This window comes from Drosophila mojavensis, unplaced genomic scaffold (genome assembly GCF_018153725.1).
Source record: "Drosophila mojavensis isolate 15081-1352.22 unplaced genomic scaffold, ASM1815372v1 contig_16, whole genome shotgun sequence".
Taxonomy (NCBI): Eukaryota; Metazoa; Arthropoda; class Insecta; order Diptera; family Drosophilidae; genus Drosophila; species Drosophila mojavensis.
Genome location: NW_025318693.1, coordinates 11,818,858 through 11,841,182, shown reverse-complemented (window position 1 = coordinate 11,841,182; position 22,325 = coordinate 11,818,858). Strand labels below are relative to the sequence as shown.

Genomic DNA, 22,325 nt, shown 5'->3' with positions numbered 1-22,325 from the left:
CTCTGTTTGAGTGCCGAACCCAAATAGTCAACGCAGCTAGATCCCCGTGGGCACGTGTCGGAGCTCAGCTGAAGGAAAAATCAATGCTGGCAACCCTGTCAAAAGTGTGGAAAGGTTCACTTGATGTGTGAGCAAAAGCCGGGACTCAACTGCTCAAAGTTCGACAGCTATCTATGCGAAAAGGCCTAACTGGTCTGGGCGTTATAATAATTTATTGTTTGAAGAGCTTAAAACGAGAATTTTTGTTGCACAAAGTATTGCAAGAATGTTTGCCAAATCCCTACGATGTGAAGCAGCTTAAAAATAAAACATAGTTTTAAATTGTTTAATAAACAATTGAAAATGAAATGTGTTAAGTATTTTGAAAGCTTTTATTCACGTAAAGCAACACTGGCTGTGGGTGAATTCTTTATTATTTAAGTCTGTATATCAGAATCCGATTATTGACTACTATCATAAATATTATATTTATGAAACTTTGAACAGAAATACTTGAGTTAAGAAATACAAATTTCTTATACAACTCTTGATATGGTTCTCAGCCAAAAGTCAATTCTGATGAATAATATTCATATAATTTGCATTGAATATAATTTTTAAATATTATATACCAAAGAAGTAGCTTCAATATTTCAGCAACAACTATGATAAGAATAGCTAAAATTTCTATAAGGTTGCATATTCTATGCAGCTACATTTAAAATCCGTTCCACTTTCTCGTAAATTTAATGCAACTAAAAATACAAAATTGCACGCAAAATGTATTCATGCTAAACACACACACACACATACACATTCATACATACAGAGAGGGATCAGTATCTAGTGCAGTGTTAAATCTTTGGCAGATATACATATATCCATATCGCATGTGTCTGGTCCAGTCAGCAGCAGCAGCAGCAGCAGCTCGAGCCTCGCCCGAACAAAAGCCACAGCAACAAATATAACAAAAGGAACCATGAATTCTTGCTGTATATTCAGCCCATTTTTTTTATACATATATCTAGTATGAGCGCTGGAACAAAAGAACTTGCTTATCAAAGCGGAAAAAGAGTTCTCTGTGTGTGCTAGAAGTGGCAAAACGAGCACCATACTCCGCTTAGAGGCTGGCAAAAACAAGTTACTGTGTCACTGACTTTTATAAATAGCGTCAGAGGCATGACACGAGCCAGAGACAATGGAAACGACAGGCGAACTTTGCTTAGTGGTCTCTCTCTCTCTCACTCTAGCTCTCTCTCACGGTTTCTCTCTCTCTTTCTCTCTCTCTATTTACTCTTTTATATCTGTGCACTGTCAATATCTATTTAAAGTCTGCTCATCGCACAAAGTCACATTCACACCTCGCAACACGCTAATTCGATGAACTTCATTCATGAGCTGTTGCGGCTTCTGTTTCAGCTTTTTCTCTTGTTTCTTGTTGCTGTCGGTTTTAGCCAGGTGTAAAGCTAAAGCCAAGTTCAAGTCACACACACTAACTCATCTCACTCAGATCACACACAGTCACACTCCAGCTTTCAAAAATTTAGACATTAATTGACAGTTGAAATTAAAATTGAAAATGTATCCAACAAAAGTTGGCCTTAAATTTACAAAATAAATATTTAAAGACACTTCCTTGACGTTCTACGGCGAATGGCAATTACTTAAGCAAACAGTAAGTATTAGAAATATAAAAAATAAATAAATAAATAATATTGAATATTTATATTGAATTGTAATTGAATATAAATATTCAAAACTATTTATTTATTAATTATAATAATTTTCCTTTAAATACTCTTAAATTGGTATAAATATAAGATATGAGGAAGAGTTTAAGGCATGAATGAGCATTTTTTGGTCAGTAATTCCCCACTTACTTGTTAACTTCAAAAGTCAAATTTATAATCCATTTATATTCATAATTTATAAGGTAGATATGACCCGCTTATATTGAAAATCATTTAAAAATGCTCCAAAAACTTTACGTAAAATATAATTGAAAATTTCCTGTCATTTGTTGCTAGTTGTTTTAACATTTCCCGTAAATAATCTGATGCCTTTCCACAAATGAGGCGCTAAATTCGGCTAATTTGTGAAGCTAAGCAACCGCGCGACATGCAAACAGCATTTAAAACTTGTCTTGTATGCCATTAAAAAGAAGAAGAAGAAGAAGAAGAAGAAGAAGAAGAAGTAGTAGTATGAAAGCAGAATGAAATAAATAAACCTAGTTCTCCAAATACCCGGGGTAGAAACTTTTCTGATAGCCTTTCAACATGGCGGGGCATGGCAGCTATGGCGACGTCTGTTCGTGTTGCACCCGCGGGTGCTGCTTAACCCGGCCAACTTTATGGCACCCACCGAAAAGTCAGCAGACGTACAAAAAGTTGCGACCATGCCCCCGTATCTGGCTCGCAACGACGACGACGACAACTGTCTTTTATGTTGCCTAAAAACTTGTAAAATAGTTGCGCCACGCCCCGTTTGCCGCATAATTTTGAGCAAATGTAAATATTTTGTGCAAATAAATAGAAGCAAGTTTTATGTACGTGCTGCAAGCTGCATGTAGCACGAAAAGAGCGAGGACTTGTAGCATAACAAATGCGAAGACAAGCGCTGTAGCCGGCAAAAACTAATGCGACTTTCGGGGCTTGTTAATAACTCGAACATGTTTTAATTCACATGCCACGCCTCTAGTCCCAGTGACATACCGGGGACCCAACTTGGCCTCCGACAGGCCTCACTTGCCCCCAATCTCAGCTGTGAATGTCGAAATCTAGGCACGTGGCATGTGGCAAGTGGCAGGAGGCAGGAAGCGGGAGGCAGGAGGCAAGTTTCTGTTGCCTCTAAGCCTGCATGCTTTTTGCGGTGCGTGCCTCTTGGGGCATGTCGTCTTCTAGCAACAGTCAACAGTTTCCATGTTGCGTCCCGCATTCGCATAAATTTAATCATATTTTGAGCCATCAACGCATCTGGCAAAAGGCGCAGCCAAATAGGCCTAACGGCACTTTTTTGATGGGATGGAAAAGTGCGTGCGTGTGTGTGTGAGAAAGTAATTCTGGGAAGGCTTCAATAAATATGTATAAAAACGAAGCATTTTGCACGAAACGGAAATAACTACAATTTCATTTAAATTATAAAACATTAAATTATTTTTATTGAGATTGAAAGAAAAATTATCAAATGTATTTTTTAAAAAAATAATAATAATCAAATTCGTAATAATGCTGAAAATAAACGAAATGGTCGTAAAAAGTATTTGATTCATATTTTTGTTATTATATTATTTATTTATTTATATTATTTATTTACCTATTTATTTATTTATTTAAATTTAAGTTTGTTATATCCACTTAGTTTTTACTTGTTTATTTATTTCTTTATTTGAGATGTTTTTATAAATTTTTAAATATACTTGACAATTAGAAGATTATCTTATAATATGCTACAGTTACATCGAGTCGTAACTCAACTTTAAGGAGGAATTTCTAACAAAGCATTTAGAATTCCAATTGAAATGAAAATATTTAAAGAATTACCGAATTTCTCTCAGAAAAGAACTTTTATTTTTCTGGTATTTTCATTTAGCTAAAACTTTCAATTGTTTGCTTTACTATTTGCAATAGACACACCCATGCCCATGTCCATGCCCATGCCCAGGCTGAGGCACTCGCACTCAGATAGACAAGAACAGAACAAACAAGGCTGTGTAACTGAGTCAAAGGCTGCCTGGGAGGCATCTGCAATCCGAAACTAGGTGAAATCAATATATTTCGCTCATTGTCTTGCCTTGCTCCAGCTTGTGCTTTGTCATCGCCGTCTGGGCGAGGTCCTTGAATTCCATAGAAAGAACTTAAAACCCATTCGGCGAGATGCTGCCTCGGCCTTACTGAAATCTAGCTCATTTCTTTTTATGGTATTTGGCCGAAATCTCATTTTGTTCTGCTGCACGTTTACTGTAGCTACAGTAATCTGTGGCAGCGAGTGGACAGCAGTGGGTCCACTAATGGTAAAATCACAAATTAAATATTAGAGCTTGGAATGAAGTTAGAAAATCTGGAGTACAGCTCATCATATATTTTATTTTTATTTCTATTCCTTATGATTTATTTTACTTAAGCTCTACTGTAGCACCCATTTGAAGTTGGAGCCATATTTTATATGGGCGCCACAGGTTGACTTTAAGTGCTGGTACAACATATTTGTTGACTGCACAAAAAAAAAAGAAAAAAAAAGCCAGAGCTAAAAATATTTTTTATTTTTATCGATTTAATAAATTGCGAGTTTTCAGCGCGCTTCTCTTTTTTATGTCTTTGATTTTCGGTTCGACGCTTTTACAGCTGGCACAGTCACGCTCACGGCAATGTATTTTTTTTTCTGTATTCTTGGATTTAGTTTTTTTTTTTGCTGTGGAACTCGCCAATGCGCATTTGCAGTTCGGTTGTTTATTACCTGCGCTTATGTTTTTGCCAGTTTTAATGCATTTCAATTTTCAGGATGCGTTTTTCCGAGCTTTTATGTTAAAGCTGGAGGGCTTACACCTTTACAGAAATCAATTCACAAGCTAAAAGGGTGTTGGCTGCTCGGATCAATAAAATGGTACAGCTGTAGAGTAAATATATTACATACTGTAAGGGTTAATTAAGTTAAGGTATTTATGGAATATAAAAGAGATTTCTAGGTAATGTGTTGGCGCAGAAGCTCAAACTGTTTTTGTTGACGAAAACGGACTTTTAAATACGCACAGATGTAAATGAAATACAGATATTTGTTTCTCAAACTACAGTTAGTAACTAGTCTCAAAATTGAGCTAATATATTTGAGAATAGTTTTTTGTCTGTGATTCTAAAAGTATTTTAAGAAATGTTTAATTGCGGGGAATGTTTGAGACTTTCAATTTCAGTGAATGTGGCAGAAAAAGAGATATAGATATATATGAGATATACACATGTATATATGTATATGTATATATCATATATACCTATATCTCCCTTTCTGCTACCTTCACTGAAATATGTATATGCAGCTGCGGTCATAATAATAGTAGTGTGTCTGTGTGATAAATATAATATTGGAATAAATAAAAGAATATCTTAATCATAATCTATTTTAGTTTAACATAAATCTGTTTTGCAAAATGCCATGCATTGGTAGAATGTAAAAGATAAAATACACTTTCACTGAAGTCATCTTCCAGAACTTGAATATAAACCCCAGTACTATTATAATACAAAGTATAAATACTTTAAAGTAAATAAAATGCCCTTAAGTTGGTTAAACTAACTTTGGTCAAAGGCAGAGCAAACAAATTTTCGTTGCCTGGCGTGTAACTTATTTGAACAACTGTGCTTGTGGGTTAGTGTGTGTGCTTGTGCGTTTACATGTGTGTGTGTGTGTGTGTGTGGGAGTATGGCTAGGTAAATGGACTGTTGAATGCAAAAAGTCATTGAAAGTTACAGTTAACTTGGAAGTTTTGAACAAATTTAATGGAAAAGTTTGCCTATGTCATATAGAACATGCGTTCATGTTGGCCAAAAGTACCCGCAACGAATTTGCTAAAGTTTGTAATGCCTGAATTGCTTTTACCCGACTTGGATAAGCTGGTAAATTTTGGTTAAATCATTGTGAATGAATTAAGTGCTGGTTAAATTTAATGTTTAATACGGTTAACAAGCTTGCAGGCTAGAATATGCAGAAGGAGTTAAGTTTGCTGAAGATAATAGAATAATATTTTCAGTTTGCAAGTTCTTTTTAATTTAATTTATATTTATATAGTTATCATTGCGGCAGAGAGGCTTAATTGATAATTTACTTATTTATATTTTATTTCATCCTAACTCTTTTACCTGTGATATTTTGTTGTATGCATACAATTCAGAATGAATTAAGTGAATGGTCAAGTTAACGCTAAGTATGTTTTATAATCTAAATATTTTATTTTTTCATCTAACATGTAAATCTAGATTTTTCATTTTCCATATTGAGCTCGTGTTGATGCAATGTTTTTCGTGTGCTCTGTTATTTATTTGGAAAGTCTAAAAACGTTAAGCCCCAAATGAACCACCTAATCTGTGTGTAATCGGAATAACAAATGCCAAGTCTGATAATGTTAATAAGCTCAACATGAGAATTCCTTTTCGTCTAATATATTGCACGTACTTATCATATATGTTACGCGGCAGCCGCAGGAAACAAACAAAATGTCAAAATGGCTGCCAGGGTCGAGAGTTGAGTTGAGTTGAGTTGAGAGTCGAGTCGAGTCGAGTTGAGTGCTGAAAATTATGATTTCGTCATGCAAAATGTGGCTAAACAGTCATAAATAAACACGCAGCAGACACACACACAAGCATAACGAAATAATGAGAGTGTTTCAGGAAGAAAAACAGAATAAAGGAAAGAGAGAGAGAGAGAGAGAGAGAGAGAGAGGAAGGGAGGAAAGGAAGAGTGAACGAGAGAGGAGATGAAGTTATCACGTGACTTTCTTACGCACATTGCATGCCATAAATTACAAAGTACTTTAGACGCCAAACTCAATTTACATTTATGTACACACACACACACACATGCATACGAACATGTAAAACACACACACACACACAACACTGGCGCTCACACTGATAAGTGTATATGGTATATGTGTGCGAGCGAGACAGTCATATGCAAGCCAAAATAACTGTAAAGAGAGTAAAGAAAAAAAAGTACAGACCGAAATTGTTGCATTAAATTAGGCGCACAAAAAATTTACGATGCGCTTGCTGCCCCTGCTTTTCGCCACACTTAAATGCCGATAAATCATTAAAAAAAGAGAAATAATAATAATAATAATAATATTAAAGGGCAGCTCTGTTGGCACATTAAAAGTGCGCAGCGCAAATGGCAACTTCTGCAAATGTTAACCAGCTTTGGCTCTGCAGCTCACCTTCCCTTCTCCACCCCCTTCCGTTCCACTCGATTCTTTTGCACTTTTATAACCCACAAAATAAGATTTTTATTGCGATGCCCTCAGCGGCGTCTCGCACTTCATAAAAATGTAAAATATTATGATGACTAACAGACACGTACTCAACATATTGCTCACACACACACACGCACACATACTCAAACACACACACACCCATACATGTTCTATGAATTGTGCCTGTGGCTCGAATTGCCAAAAATCATAAAGTCTGTAAATTTGCACCTTTCAAATGGGCCCAGAACCTTTTGTATGATATATGCATATAAATAAATGTGTATACATATCTTATATATATGTATGTGTGTGCGCGTGGGCGTGTGTATTTATTTATGAATATTATTTTGGTATTCTGCACGCTCATTTAACGCTGACTGTGCTGCAAACGATGCGTTGAATGGCAATTGACTGGCGAATACCTATATCATGACACGCTTCAAAAGATTGGCGAACAGCCTTTAGAAGAGAAATATTTAAGAATTTACATAAATTAAAATTAGCTAAAATATATATTGTGTGAAAGAATATTTTTCAAATTTTAAAATGAATGAAAACTCTTTGATAAGTGAATTTTCAACTCCATTTAAATATATTTATAGAGAAATTGGAAGTTATATATTTGAAAACTGTATAAACATTGCTTGTCATTAGGTTGGAGCACTCTTCATTTATCCGTAAATGTTCTAAGTGTTCTTTTTAAATTTCATGACTTAATATTTATTCTTGTTTCATTAAATATTAGACAACGTGTATAAAGAAAAGTTCACCAAAAAATGGTTGCTAAAGATTGTTCATCGGGATACAAAAACCACAATTAAATTTTTTGTGTAGGCCACAAAATAGATCTGCTTTAAGAAAAAAGTTACTGAAAGAAAATATCTAGTTTTAGGTCTCGGATTTTAAAGCTAACTTTGATTCTTAACTTCACTTAATCAAAATGCTGATGTACACGGAAAATTATTATTTATTTTCTTAACAAAATTGATTGCCAGTAAATCGCAGATCCGAGCTGAGAAATCCACCAAATTCGCACCTAATTGCCTTCAGATACCCAGAAAAGAAAGGCTTTAAAGTTTTATTTATATATTATTTATATTCATAATTTTAAGTTCAGACTAGGATAATGGAATATTGGGTTACAAACATTCAGATATATGAGAACTAGCCTTATCTTAACAGATTTTTATGGAGCTCTTAACAGTATTTTATTTTATATTTTAAGACTCCAAGTCATATACTTAACCTCAAATATATTCATTATAGAATCTAACGTGAACACCTTGAAGAAATAAAGTTTCATACGAAATTTTATCATTATTCAACTTAGAGTATTCTCTATCGTTTCACAGTTAAAATAACAGTTCGTTTATAAGAGAAAAGCGTCATTCAGTAGGTCAAACATCGTTTTCTTGCTAGTTGAACACATTTGCCAACACAATAATCAAGTTTAAGCCAGGTGCACTACGCTGCGTATACATAATGCATACATTTTAGGAGGCAAGCCCCGTCAGTGGGAGAAAAAGAAATGGATAGATGGAAAGAGAGAAAGAGAGAAAGAGAGAGAGAGAGAAAGAGAGAGAGAGAGAGGAGAGAGTGTGTGAAATGCTGATAGTACTGAAGCTGGCACAACTGGGCACAGCTGGGAGGCAGCTGGCACTGAATGCCACTTAATCTTAATACATTTTACAGTTTAACCCATGCATCAGCTTAACTGTGGCTTAACTTACCGCAAGGCAAAGCTGCTCGGGTGGCTTTTTGCATACACATAAGACTCGCTCAGTGTGTGTCTGTGTGTGGCACATTTTAAGCAAACCAATATGCGGCAGACACCTGACTCTAAAAACCCTTAACTGGCATAAAGCAGGCCAAAACGAGAAAGAAGACGATAGGGAGCAGCGTTGGATGCAAAAACCAATATGAAAGAAATGTCTAGTCCAGAAGCGGAAGCCCACTTACACTCGCAGCCCACCACAGACAGCCTGCAAAGTTGTTGCAAATTGAAATATGCAATTTGTCGTAAGAGATTTTGTGTGGCAGGCAGGCAGTGCTATTGCCTTCTCTCCTCTCCTCTCCACTCTCTCGCTCTCTCTCTCTCTCTCTTATCACTCCCCCTCCCATCGAGTGCACTTTTCAATTTCAACGTATTATCGGTTAACAACATTATGTCAGCGTTCAGGCGTAAAACTGCTTAAGAAAATTGCAGCTGGAGAATAGAAAAAAAAATAACCAAGTAAAGGTCGCAATTGGTTGGCAGCGTCAGGATTCTAAAGTACCAAGTTCCCGACAGCAATCGAAGACTTTAGCAAGTGCTTTAGCACCTTGCCAACTCTTGGCGCTTAATAGTTTTTCCTAGTAAGTCGCTTCTCCCCATTTTTGTCGCCTTCACAGCGAAGCCTCCCATTCAGACTCATCCATCATGATGTGGCAGTTTATGTGCGGCAAAATGTGCCACATAATTGCGTTCCAGTTACATTTTGAACACAATTCCTGCATTCGTTACGATTTCAAGGAGCGGGCGATAAATGCGCTTACAATGTGCTGCAGGCACCAGGGCGTATGCATAATATTTCCCAATTTAATACCCTGTAATCATTTGAAATGGGCCAGTAGGGATTTAAGATGTTGCGAAAGTGTCTATAAGAGGGCCACATCCGATATTCTCTCGCCCTGGTTACACATAAATAAGCGAAATGACAACATTCGCTATCGATATGTATCGATTAAACATAAGGGAAACGTTTATGGAGGTCGTCTGTGGTAAAGAGGTAAGAGCTCCATTCAATACGCTGAAGGTAAAAACATATGAGCGTTCATGTCAGTTCATGTCAGTTTCTTAACAACTCAGTTTTATTATATCGATAAAAGGCGAGGAGGATAGAGTTGAGCGACCCTCATTCTGATGAATGAGAAACATAAATCAAGCTTATGCTTTATGTGTAATGATTGCAATCGATAATAATCGATAACAGAACTACATAGAATTTGGTATTTCTTTTGTTCGCTGCACTTGAATGACACTCGCTTTGAGTGGCGTGGAGTGGAGTGGAGGGGAGTGGCACTCGACCCACTCACTCGCTCATTCGACTGGGCTTTAGTCAGCTTAAGTATTTTTCGTAAACATAATTGATGGCAGGCACATGTCGGACTCATCAATAACAAACATGACGTATACGTAATATACGCAAATGGGCAAAATCAAATCATATGCCACGTGGCCCCATCATCAATCCACACAAACAGGAAATTGTCAAATATAAATGGACGTCAAGTATAGTGTGTATTCTGTTGTTGTTGTTGTTGTTGCTGTTGTTGCTGTAATTGCTGTTATCTATTGCTACAACTATTCGAAAGTTGTTTCTTTTTGCGCTAGTTTGATTGATAAATTTACTACCAACAACTCGCCCTATCTCCATCGGGCCGTCTCCTTTGCCGTCTTCCTTTTGGCTGGTTTTTGTTTGGCTTCGCATTGTGCCGGCTGTTTGGGCATTTTTGTTATGGCTTCGTTAGTAAATTATGGCCACTTCCGTTTTTGCTGCCGCTGTCTAATAAACTCTTCGTATGTGTGTGGCTGTGTGTTATGGCTTACTTATGAGATTCCTGTAATTCTTTTTTTTATGTTCTCTCTTCTTTTCTTTTTTTTTTTTGTTCTTGTGCTTCCCACCAACTTCAACCAACTTCTGACGGCCGCCCCAAACAAATTGACGTAAGTCGTGTGTAATTTATAATGAAATATTGTATACGCCGCTTGGCAGTTTGGCAGCCAAGTATACGGAAGGTAATAAATGACACTGTTTTGTCCCTAAACTATGTGTGTGTGTGAGTGTGTGTGTGTTCTACTCAAGTCTAGCTAATGGTGTGCAAACGAGTGTGTGGCTGCTCGCTCATATGCGAATAGTTATGGCTCGCGCTTATTGAATACATAAATGATAGAGTTTACTTTTGAAAACTGTGAGCAATAAAGGAATGAATTTGGGCTAAAATATATTATATCAACGAGGCTTTTAACACTCATAATGCATCCATCAAAAATATAACCAGTTTTCGTTTATGCCAGCAAAAAAGAAAAGAATCCATTTTTTCTTTTTTACAGAGAAAAAACTATTTTATCCATTAAAGCGTATTAAACGGTTGGAATATTTGTTTTTTGTTTAATACTTGCAATTAGTTTTAGATCAAACACTAAGCATTTCAAATAATAAACAAACCGAATTTAAAAATTATTTTATTAATTTTTGTTTTATATTCATACATAAAAAAGAATGTTCTCGTCAGTTAAGATTTTAATTTATTTGAAGACGTGTAACTGGGTTAAATTTTTTATTATTCTAGATTATTCTAGGCTTTAATAACCAGACTCAGCCAGAAATTCAATCCTGTTGCAGAGTTTGTAAGACTCAGCCGTATTTTAGATATTCTTACTAAGAATTTCTTAGCCTATTGCTGAGTTCGTTAGGTTCTGAAGGCTCAAGATATTTAAATTTGTAATTAATTGTTATTACTAGACTATGCAGTTTAGCCAAGCTAATTTGGCCTCAGAAAGAACAAATCTTTCTGTTCAATTTATCCAAACAGAAAAACACATATATATAGTATTCTCTTTTAGTTATTCAGCTATAGTTTTTTGGTGATTTATAAATTTATTTATTAATTTTTTTATTTAATTTTATTTTATTTTTTTTTATATCAATGAAAATTCCTTTAAGTTAATTAAGTTTTCATTTATTTATTTATTTTTTGTTAATCATATCTCTCCTAAATGAAGAAGTCTTTAAATTTTTGATCAAATGATTACTGTTTAATCTCATATTACATTCATCAATCAATTTGTATAATAAATTAGCCTCTTCTTGTAATGTTACTTAATTGTTAGTTTATGCCCGAATAATTACATATAATGTCACGATGGAAATTTATGAAGGCGTAATATATGCTTGGCTTTTATGGCTTATCGCACCGTGCCCCGCAGTTATTTAGTTTGAGATTTGTTTAGGTTTTCACACAAGATAAGGCACCTGGGGTACAAAACTGCGTGTTGCAGCAACTTCAATTCCGCATAAAAAACGAGCTGGCAACAATCTATGCAATTCCGCTGGGTTTCAGTGAGGAATATAACTTCGTAACTGCTCACTTTTGCATTGATTTGGGTTTTTGTTTTTTGTTGATTTCTTAGGGTTTGTGTAAACATGCCTTTGGCTTTGTTCGTGCCACGGGGCGTATGCTTAATGCACACAAGGCATGCAAAATGGCAGTCAGCAACGCCCCGTAATTAGACCGAGACATGCTAAGTGCAGAAGAGCTGGCACCGCTGCTGCTCCATAATGGGCGAAGAAAGTGGTTCACCTGACGACTGCCTGAAAAGAGTTGGAAATAGTTTTCCAGCCATTTGTTGTGGCATTCTTTTTGCCGTTTTCTATTTCAATTTGCGCACATTTCTATGCCTCGTCTCCTAATTGCGGTTTAGTGAAGGGGTTGGCCTGGCATACGTAAGGCTAAGAGCTGCTTTTGCTTCATTTAGATTTTTTGGTTTTTTTTCTTGCTGCGAATAAATTCTCAGCTGCCAAATTGAGCTGTGCGGAATGTCCACATTGTGTGCTGTGTGGACCCTTCAGGCACGTCCAATTATGAACTTTGACTTATCAATTTCTTGGAAAAGGGCCACACAGCTGCGTCATCGTTGGCTGAAAGGACATGCCTCCTGGTTCGCATTTAATGCGCAATTTAAATTCAATGCCTTCTCTATACACACACACACACACATGGTCACCTACACACACATATATATCTCTGTGTGTGTGTGGGCCACACTTTTCTGGGTCAAGTGACCATTAAGAAGGTGAACTTTTCGACCATTTTGTTGGAGTGTGACAAATTTTTGATGCATATTTTATGGCATGGCATTGCACAAGTGTGTATCTAAGACAAATGTGTATGTGTGTGTGTGGGCTGTGTAAAAAATATTATTAAATGGGCCTCACTCGAAAATATATAAACATCCGCTTCAAAACGCAATTTGCTGTGCAAATATTGAATATGGAAATTCACACAAAAACAAAAAATAAACGATATATATATTCTTTAAAAGTAAAATAAAGAAGCTTCCGTCTATTTATAGATGCGCCATAAATAAGAGTTATGGCATGGGCGTATACGTAGAATACTCTGCAAATGCTGTGAAGGTAAGCAATTTTAAGTTTTTTTTTTTTTTTTCTTGTGGCTTTGCCTTTAATTCATAGCTTAAAATATTTGTATCCATGCCATCATGAATGGAAACAAATTGTATTGTAGCTTAGCAGGAGTGAGCGACTGGGAGATAACCTGAACTTTATGCTCTTATCGCTCTTCGCTTCTGATGCATATAGAGATTATATTTTGGAGCTTCTCTTTAAGGCTTTGCCATGCGAAAGTTTTTGTTGAATAAATTTTCTTCGGGATGTACTTAATTAAAATATCAAAGCATGATAATGACATGCGGTTGTCTGTAGTGGACACAGCAAAATGAAATGAAAATATGAAATAGAATTTTTTAAATATGAAAAGCAATGTTATTTTTATAATAGCCTACGCAGTGGATTAGAAATATCCAGTTTTGAGGTATTCAAATTGAACTTTAAATGCAAATGAAAATTTAAATTATGAGTTTTAAGAATATGAAAAAATTCACAAAGAAATGCTATCCTGTTTGCCCTAAAAACTCTGTGCTCATAGATTAAAAATATAAAAAAAATGAAGGAAAATATATGCTGAATTATTTTCTTGATTTTATTATTATTTTTTTTGAATATCCCTTTCATAAAAAAGAATTAAGAAAATAGTTCACCTTTTACGGTGAAAATAATGCTTAAAAATCTGAAAATAATTTTAAAGCAATATAGTGATAATATATAGATGAAAATAGAGTGAGTAAGAGAGGGTTAGGAAATAATAGTAAAGAGCGAAAGGAAAAGTAAATCAATCCCATTTACGACTACAAATCGATGACAGCAAATGCTCGCCATAGTTCGCCAACGAAGGCTTAGCAAATACATTTTTATACATATATATAGTGGATTTATTGATAGCCGAGGTACATATTTATACGCACACGCATACACACACCCACACACACACACACACTCAATCAACAATAAACGCTTACAGTTAAAGTCAATATGTATGCAAGTGCTTCGTTTGTTACACAAAGTTGACAAAGTTTTCCCCAGCATTTTCCTTGCTGTTGTTGTTGTTGTTGCTGTTGTATGTACGTTGAGTATTTATGGGTTTCCATCAGCACTTGACGGTATTTTTTCGGATTGCTTCGTAGCTGTTGTTGTCATTGTTGATAGAAATATGCAATCGCAAGCAGCAAATACAATCAGCAGCGGGCCAAGAGAGAGACCGACTCGCGCTGAGCGAGCAGCTTAAAAAGATTTACTCGAATGTTATGCGACTTGTTGCCAGCTGCGGATATTGTGGCAGAATATGCGAAATTAAGCTGTGGAACAACTCAATATATGCTTGCTTGTTTTATGCATTGGCTCACGCGTCTCTCTGTTAGATTGAGATGATGTACATATTTGCGACAAGGCTAAGGATTAGCCAAAGTTGGAAGTGAGCATGCTTGTCTAGCAGCTACTCTGTAGACAGCCTTATTAGAAAATGTATGTATATATTTAAGTCTCATCAAAAAAACAAAGCCAGCTTTCAGCATAGCTTTATTGTGCTGCTCAAACAATTCGCATAGTTGTGGGCATAATAACGAGAAGCAGCCAGTGACCGGAGGGGAGCCTAGTGGGGTGAATCTGTTGAGCCAGAGCTGACGCACACTGGTGCTTTTGTTCATTTCTCAATGCAAAAATCAATCAATTGCCGAGCATTGATCGAAAATAACTGTTGAACGTTTCGCAATCAAATGAAATATGTGTTTTTTATTCACGCTCTGAGAAAAAACTCAGAGATCAACCGATTGTATCGGTACTCTAACGAGTTCGTGCATGATCGGACAGAAACCTTTATATTGGTACATGTACAAACATGTTTCCGTATTTAAGCAGGCTGTGCTCGCTAATTATATCAATTTCTTAATAGAAGTGTGTGGGTATGTGAATGTGAAGACCGATTGCCTTGCCTTTATGACTTTATGTGCACGCACGAAGTTTCGCTGTGAGAACGTCAATCATTCCTCTCCATAAATGATGTTCGTTTAATGAGCATCACACGAATAGTTCATCCGAAGGCTCTTAACATAAAACCAAGACGATATGAACCGATTTTACTTGCACAGAGCGAGAGCTAGGGGTACAATATTGTCGCGAATAGAGCCTTAGATTGCTCAACTGTTAAATGCAAGTTATGCTTTTGAGCCAAATAAATTATTCTCAAAATTTAATTAAAGAGAATACCGATTTAAAAAAAATTTTATTGTTAAGATAATAAATAAAGTACCGTAAATTGTACAGAAAATGCAAATTCTTAACACTTCTTATAAATCACTGTAAATTTTTATATAAATCTTGCTTTTAAGTCATTAAAACTAAAATGATTACTAAAATAAAGCTAGATATTAAGTCAATAACTGGAAGATCATATTTTTATATATAATATATATATATATATATTTTTTTTCTTTTTTTTTTATGCAAATAAGCGTATTTAATACCTAAATATCAACTATGAATGATACTAGTTTTATTGATTTCTACAATTAATTCTATCGAAAAATTGAATATTTTCCACATATTTTTTTGCGACTTTTCGCAACTTGAAATGCTCATATATATGTATATAGCCTGATCAAAGCTCAAAACTAAATCTGATCCTGGTGAATTCTCCAGCATTCTCTCATCATTACATCTGGTCAATCGTTACCATTATTATTTTAATTTTGACCACATTTTGCCGCCAGAGGCCTACTGTGCGACGCCCACATGCCCCAAACGCATTCAGCGGCCACATAGCGTGGCGATTTATTAATTAAGTTGGAAAATTTTCGGACGCGCTTTTCATTTAGTTTGCATTTAAATTGCCTTTTTAATTAGCCAAGAATTAAAAACTTTTCTGTTTATGAATGCTGCGGGGCCGTGCCAGCATTTTTGCTTAGAAATTTATTAAAAGCTCTGCGCGTCGCGGCTTAAATATTGATTACTTACTTAGTACAGCTGGAAATACCATTGAAAATTTTGCATTAATGAGAATTAAATATTTATAAGCAATTGGCTTGACAGTTATTTCTGGGCATTTAACAAACAACAATGTTGCAATGCTTAAAGACTGTATTTCCTTCATGTATATTCATGTCGAACTGCTTTCTGCTTTAATCTGGCCCAAAAAGTTTGCTTTGCCTGGCAAAAGTTTGGAGGAAAGCGAAAATGTAATAAATGTAATTTTACTACGATTCTCTTATTTGTGTGTGTGTGTGTTTTATTTTTTTTGCTTCTTTTCTCTGCTGCTTGCTTCTTAGCATTTCTTTGCCAATTGTCTGCGCACAGGCAAATGAGCATGAACTCTGAGCGAAGCGAAAGAAAACTCCGCCCAATTGTGAAATCCTGACTGAAATATCTTCTGACTGCAAAGTTTCGTTTGCAAGCAAAGTAAAAAGTTTGGTTCTTATTCGTTTTGCATTTTGTGACTTATTTTTTGTCATACTTTTATATAGTTGTTTTTTTTTCTTTCGTCGTATATTTGCTACGTTTGTTTTGTTTTTTTGGAGGTAGTGGATTCTTGACCAGCATTTTCATTTCCGCATGCAACACGCAGACTGCGCATTCATTTCCGTTTCCGGCAGTGTCATCGGGTTGTATTGCGTGTTGTCTATCACACATATCAGACACACACACACACACACTCACACACACACACATATTGATACATTCTTTCATATTGTATTCTGTTGCCATTTGATATTTATTGGTTTTTCCCTTTAACTTTTTATTGCTCGCCCAGCAGGGTGTTTTAAATGGTTCATAAAATATGTAACACCTCCTAGAATTTCTTCAGCTAAATCATTGCTCAAAGTCTATAGTTTAGCTAACAGGCACGTGTTTGAAGCAACATCGGGCTTAGATAAGTTTAACTTTTATTAGACTGAGTTCACTTATTTATATACATATATATACCTACATGCACTTATATATACATACATGTATATATACATTTTGTCATACAAATTTTTTTTTTTTTTTTTTTTTTTAGTTAAGGGAAAAATTTGATTTTTAAACTTAAATTGAACTAACTTCAGATTTAATATATTCATTTTATTTATTATAATCAATAATTTTTTTCTTCTTAAATGCAGCTCCCTTCTGTAAATTGTATCTACTTCTATTCAATTACTGCAGCTATCAATAACTATCGAACTGCCACTATATATATAAATTGATAACAGGCAGAAACTTTGGCTTCAGTATCTCTAAAGAAAACTGGCTTAGTCTCAGCTTATTCGATTGTAAAAACAATCGATAGTACTCGCATCTGCAAATATCGAATGTTATTGGTCAGCCTATTAAATCTTCTAGTTATTGAGGCTTAGTGGAATGCTTAACTTTAATTTTTTGCAGCAGCAATTTATATACATTTTATTTTACTCCCCACTGCACACAGTGCGTATGATAAATATTTGTTTGCTTCATGTAGGCACGCGCCGAAAGTTTACTGATTGCGAGCACTTGATTGGCTTATTGATTTATATGTTGCGAGCCCGTTGAGCTGACAATATTGCATTACATTTTTATGTATATATAAAGGGAGGAGAGAGAGAAAGTGAGAGGGAGTGAGACTGAAAGATATGTGTTTTGCTGCAATTGCCGTGAAGAAAGTCGCGCGGGTCACGTATGCTAGACATAGGGTCATAAATCTGGATTGGGGCCTCTATTGGGCAACGGCCGCAATGGTTTTTAATATAGCGCCATTAAGTGATGCCAACAGATGTTAATCGCATTGAAATGCTGTAGATTAGAAATTATGACATTACATTAATCTCTCGCTCAAATGGCAGCTCATTTATTTCGGCTTGGGTCGGCGCAAAAAGTCAGTTAAGCGCGAAATATGAGCGAAATGAAAGCAGCTGATAAACTTGAAATCTGAACACGGCACAGCGAACAATGCAAACGGGACGGCAGACTGACCAAAATGCAGAGCACCCGCAGGACGAAGCTCGGCGAAGCCAGGCTCAGGTCCAGGCACAGCCCCGGTGGATGCTTGGCTTGAAAAGCGGCAAATCATGCTTAATGTGGCATTTTCTGCTTTTTATTGTTATTATGCTTTATTTATTTATTTTTATTTTGAGCTCAAAGCGCGAACAAGCTCAAGATTTCACAAAAAGAAAAAAAAAAAAGACTGAAATAAAGGAGGGAAGAAAAAGAGCACACAAACAGGAGCATAAAAAAGGCGAGCGAATAAAATGAAAATGAGAAGTAGCAAATGGCAAAAGTCAAATAGAAACCGCAGAGGCGAGAAAGGACTTCACTAAGCAGGCGAAAAGGAAAGATGATATAAATTTTATTGTCATGTCCGAGTAGATTAAACTAGCTGCACAGACCAGACCCAAAGGCTCGAGCGCTTAGCCCGGCAAAGTATGCTACGTAAAAGGCACAAGAGATTTATTAAGAACTTGACGGGTAAGAGTGCTCTGTGTGTGTGTGTGTGTGTGTGTGTGTGTGAGGGTGTCCTCCTCCTGTACATATGTACATTCTTCTTCTTTGCATAGCATATTTGTGAAAATATATGTATGTATACATTCATATATGTATGTAGCAGCAATATACCGTCGTCTGTAAAAAGTTTCATTAATTTTGACATTAAGCGTTGGGATTTTTCTCTTGCCTTTCGTTTCTTTTCGTGTTTCACTTTTTTGTTCTTTTGTAAATTTATCTGGCAATTCATTTTGACATGACAGCCAAATAAATAATGATTTATTTGTGCCCGACTAAAGGTAAGCCCCGACATGGGACGCAGTCACGCCCACCTTAACGACTCCCAACTCGGGCACATTAAGTGCTTTGCTTTGGCTTTGTTGCGGCCCACCACCAAAATGGCCTTAAACTGTCAAAATTTTATAAATTGCCTCCAATTATAAGATTTCTAATCTGAAGAGCTGATAAAAGCGTCTGAAGCATCATCACTTGACCCTTTCGAGCTGCTCAACTTGTATACGCAGCGACTCGGGGACATCGCAGACCATTTCATTTCGTCTCTTCTGATGGAATTGTCTAGGCAAATATTTAATTTTCCCATTCACTGCGTGCAAGGCTCAATTAGCGGTGCTTGGAGCACACATTATGTAAAAAAACACGAAACGAAAAGAAGAGTAACCAGATGAAAAAACTAAATCCAATTTGAACCCTTCGTCTGCCTGGAGGCTTGACAGTCATTGAACAATTTATCATAATTTCACATAAATTCTCGCAATTCAGCACAAGACAACACTTCTTGGAAGGGAGGCCTGGCTCCTCCTTCAGACATGTATATACATATATATGTAGGTATGTATATCTGAAAAAGGGAGCGTCTGGCATCGAAGACAAATTACAGAGAAATGTAAATTGTTGTCATACTTCAGCGATTCAAAGATATTTTTATATATAGAAGTCTCTACATTTTTTATGCTCATCTCAAATCGTGCGACGACATTTTCTACAGTTACATCCTTTATGTCAGCCACCACCTTTTCTTTCATTGTTAGCTTTTGACCCGCCGTGAAAGACGTTTAATTGGACCTTTTGCAAATACTGTTATTATACATACCTATATAATTTTTTTCTACATTTTTTGGCATCTGTCTCTGGCGCACTAAGTTCGTAATTGGCTCCTTTTTTGTACTCAATCAACAACTAATTCGATTTGAGCAGAGTTAAATTGTTCAGATTGGCAGACAGATTTCCGAGAATATCATTTATTTTTCTATTAATTTCAGCTACATTAGGCAGTGGGGTTATATGCTGTGAAAGATTGTATTTGATGTCAACTGACTGCGGACTTTGAGCTCAGACAATTTGTGTTAAGAAAACACGAGTAATTAACAGAAATGAACTCAAATGCAGAGAGTAAGCAGCACAGGTAATTAATTACCAATGGGAATGAGTGCTTAGGGAAAAGCTGATGAACGAGAAATACCCTGTGTGACTTGATAGAATCACAAGCAGAATATCCATAACTAAAACCCTATCAACTGCTTAGTAACATACGAGTGCTTAAAGCTACTACAACAGCAGCATCAGTAGAGAGTGTGTGGATGAAATGCAAATACGCCTTTTAAATCTCCATTAAGTAGGGTATTAGCTCGGCAAATATAATAAGTAAACGCGTGGGTAAATGCACGGCTGTTAATTGATTTCTCAGTCAATTGCAAAGGCGCCGTCAGATTGTGTAAAGCCAGTTTGATTGACTGACTGACTGACTGCTCGGCTGCCTGGCTGGCTGGTTGACTGATGGACAGACCGGTGAAGTAGACGGCGCTCAGTGGCTGACGCCTTGACAGCGCGAGAAGACGAAAAGACATTTGCTTTGCCGGTGAGTGGTGTATTAAATTTTACTCTTAGCGCCCCTCGTTAGACAATTGAATTGGCTGGCTGGCTCTCCGTCTGCGGCGATAACAAGCCTTTGCACTCCCAACCATCAGCGGGCTGCATGGGGGCGTGGCAGCTGTTCTTGTCCGCCACAACTGCCGCTGATAGCTTCCATTAGGGATGCCGCTCTCAGCGCGCTGTTATTTTTGCCCTCGCCTTGCGCTTTAATCAAAATGTAATTAACAGCCATGTCGAACGTCGGCCATTGCAGCTCTCAGCCAGATGCACCGAATGATTGACTGACGTTGAGTCTAGGCAACTGGCAGCGAGTTCTTTTATACACTTGCCAATTTAGTTTTGTGTTGCCCCCAAAGATGTTTCCGTTTTTGGTTTCTATAATCTAATTGCTGGCTGTTCGGCAAATTGGTTTCGTTTATGACTGATTGCTGGCACTTGACATGCCCTCAGCCAGTCACTCAGTCGGCTAGTCAGTCATCGAGTCAGATATGCAAATCAATGCTTTTGGTGCTCATTAATTTTGAAGAGCTGACGCGCAGGCTGAGGTGTGGATTAAATGTAAATGATATAGAAATAATCACTGTGCTGTGGATGAAAATAACTTGAAATGCGAGTGAAATTAGACTTGCATAAAATAAAACATTGCATATAGGAGAGAGAGTAGTCAATCAATGTAGAGATTAATTCAACAGAATTTAAATATGATATGATGTTTTATAATTTATTAATAAATTCTTTCTTACAAAATTAAACAACAATAAAAAAAACCTATAAAATAAATATAAAATACAAATTTAACTGTCGAAAAAAATAAATAAATAAATAATACTATAAATCTTTTGCTTTTGAACAACTTTTTGGAGAAAAACTTAAAAGTTTATTCATAATTTTATAATAATATTTTATAATAATATTAAAAACCAATTAAAAAAAAAAAAAAAAATATAAAAAATACATATAAAATACAAATTTAGCTGTCGAAAAAAAAAATAAATAAATAAAACTGTAAATATTTGGCTTTTCAATAACTTTTCGGAGAAAAACTAAACAGATTATTTATAATTTTATAATAATATTTTTTCTATTAAAATTAATTTTTGTTTACTAAAAGTAAATAATCATAATTAAACTACAAACAATAAAATGAAAATAATAATATTTGAAGATTAACTCCTACATAAACAATTTCCTTTTCATCAACTATACGGAGATATTTTTGTAATATATTTTATAATAACATTTAATATTTTAACACATTAAATGAAAATAAAAAATAAAAAATAATAATAAAAAGAGAGACTCCTATATAAATAATTTATCCTCGTCTTATATAAATCATTTGTCCTTCAGCAGCTCTACCTATCGCTATATCATTTATATCTCATCCAGCCTTCAATCCACTCTAGTCATAATACAAAAAATTCTATACAATCAGCAGACAGACGCGTAAATGGATGAATTGTCCACAGGGACATGCTCGCAGACAGACAGACAATGGGCTCAACATTTTTGCATAAATTTGGCCACTTTGTGCCGGTTCTTTAGCATTTTCTCTCTCTCTATCTCTATCTCTATCTCTCTCTCTCTCTCTCTCCGCTCGTTCGTTCGTTCGTTCGTTTTGTGCAGCTTAGCAAATTCTTTGGTGTTTGAAAAATGTCGAAACATTTGTCCATTTGCGCGATATGGATAGGAAGGAGAAAACCAGAGAGCCAACAGAAAAAATATAAATAACAAAAAAACAAAAATACGAAGAAGGAAAACTGAAAACTTTGGGAAAAGCTGACCCTTTTCCGACATGCTCGCCGCTGGCCTGTGGGATTAGTGTTTGATGCGGGGGCGTGTGGGGCAAAGCCGAAGAAAAATTGAAACAAGTTACCCAAACCATTTTCGTG

The 22,325-nt window shown here is 35.9% G+C and overlaps 1 protein-coding gene and 1 long non-coding RNA gene across 2 annotated transcripts in view; one reads left to right on the top strand and one right to left on the bottom strand.

The window, feature by feature from the left end:
• Positions 1–22,325, bottom strand: part of LOC6572620 (neuroligin-4, Y-linked) — a 94,018-nt gene that overhangs the window by 12,115 nt on the left and 59,578 nt on the right. The window lies entirely within an intron of this gene.
• Positions 1,251–2,556, top strand: LOC26528516. Its single transcript, XR_001449535.3, has 2 exons — positions 1,251–1,654; positions 2,007–2,556. It is a non-coding gene; the product is annotated as an uncharacterized LOC26528516 (long non-coding RNA).